The sequence below is a fragment of the Pseudophryne corroboree genome, chromosome 6 (genome assembly GCF_028390025.1).
Source record: "Pseudophryne corroboree isolate aPseCor3 chromosome 6, aPseCor3.hap2, whole genome shotgun sequence".
NCBI lineage: Eukaryota > Metazoa > Chordata > Amphibia > Anura > Myobatrachidae > Pseudophryne > Pseudophryne corroboree.
The window spans coordinates 423,014,798-423,016,719 of record NC_086449.1 but is presented as its reverse complement, the minus strand read 5'-3'; the positions used below and the strand labels follow the sequence as shown (position 1 = coordinate 423,016,719).

Genomic DNA, 1,922 nt, shown 5'->3' with positions numbered 1-1,922 from the left:
TCCTTTTCTTTCTTCCTTCTTGTCTTTGTACCACAGCAGCCACATAAGTGAATGATAAAGAGCAACACAGGATAAACTGTCCATATTTAAATACCATAAGGATGTTTTCCTCAGTGATCAAGGTATACAAACTGGGACTATCCTCATTTGCTACAAACAACATTCCCAGTGGATATCATTTTCCTTTGTAATTTCAATACTGGCTAATTTCAGCAAATGCATGTGGCTACAAACACTTACAGCAAGCTGACAATAACTTTATAGGAAACACTGAAGGTGTCAATTTTGATGCAATTTAACAATGGAGGATCTCAGCATATGCTCAGAATTTTGAAGTTAATTGGCTCAAGCAATTCAACATATGTGCAAGTTATCTACAAGTACCATTTAGAGCCTGCTCTCTTATAATATATGCAGGTACTCATTAGAGACTACAAAACATCAGGTACTTCCAATTTATTGTCTGGGTTAGTGCTTTAGGGTGTACCAGAAATTGACGACTTAGCAAATGTAATTTTGTGCAGCATAATTTTATTCTGCACTTACAGATTTACTGATTGTTGTTCGACCGTTCTGGTGCTCTTCGGGTATTTTCAAGAGCGAAAGGCAAGTCCTAATTGTGGACATTGTGTGGAGTTTTGGAATTCTACCCACACAACAGGCCTTCACTCATGAGTATATTGTTTTTTTGTGGCTGATATGTTATGAGGTGATTAAGCCAGGTGGCTACACATTATCATACTTAATCCTTTATTGTACCTTATGTATATATAAATTGTTATTTCTGGCAAACACAATTTAAAAATTGGATGATTTAGGAGGGTGAGTACAATATTTGCGGTCATACCTCACTGGAAATGCCCAATCTCTTCCGACCTTGGAAGCTAAGCAGTGGAAGGCCGGGCTAGTAAAAGGATGGGTGACCACCTTTGAACACCCAGGTACTGCAAGAAATTGACTCCCCTATAGTACCATCCATACCCCAAATATTGGGCAATACCAAGTGACTGCACGTATTTGGTGATCCGAGAGGGAGAGTACAATATTTGCGGTCATACATCACTGGAGATGCCCAATCTCTTTTGACCTTGGAAGCTAAGCAGTGAAAGGCCGGGTTAGTACTAGGATGGGAGACCACCTCTGAACACCCAGGTACTGCAAGAAATTGACTCCCCTACACAGTATCACTCACCAATATACATATATATATACTACTGGGTACCTAATTTCATATGACCTATGATTTAATTCTCAGCATTGATTGTAATCCATGATGGATACTCGCTGAACAAATGATGGTCATATATCACATGAGTCTGAATGTGTACTGGCTCATGAACTCTGTAACCAAAGCCATTTATCTCCGGCAATTGATATATTGTGATATGGATATCACGTACTACGTGTAATGCATTCCATATTTTCGCAAAGCTCACAACTTTTCACGCAGATACTCCAAAAACAGTTTTTGAATGAATAACATAATAAAAATGATTTTACCAGTATTGATAAATCACATTGCCACCCTCTGAATTTGAGTGCTCCCAAAAAAGAGTCTACTTTCCAATACTTCTTTGTTTTGGTTTTGTTCTGGACGTTTCAAGGCATCAAGCCTTTTCCTCAGGTAAGAATACCCATGTGCAGTGAGAACATAAATAATAATAAAATAATAATAATAATAATAATAATAATAAAAAAAATTATAATAATAATAAATAGAAAAAAAAACAAAAAAAAAACCCAACAAGGTTCTTTTGGTGGCCCGGCATCTATGCTTCCATTAAGAGGTATTGTCAGGAATGCCTAGTCTGCCAGAGGACCCTAACGTTGTTCAGTTTATGGCCCAGTTATACAGACGTATAAGACAGATTGCGCCACTACTGAATGAACACATGGAAAGGGCCCAACAACGTCAGAAACAG

At 37.8% G+C, this 1,922-nt stretch overlaps 2 pseudogenes; both read left to right on the top strand.

The window, feature by feature from the left end:
• Positions 1 to 833: 833 nt before the first annotated feature.
• LOC134939106 (5S ribosomal RNA) lies at positions 834 to 953 on the top strand (annotated as a pseudogene).
• A 91-nt stretch (positions 954 to 1,044) lies between these two features.
• Positions 1,045 to 1,164, top strand: LOC134939162 (5S ribosomal RNA; annotated as a pseudogene).
• The last annotated feature ends 758 nt before the right edge of the window (positions 1,165 to 1,922 follow it).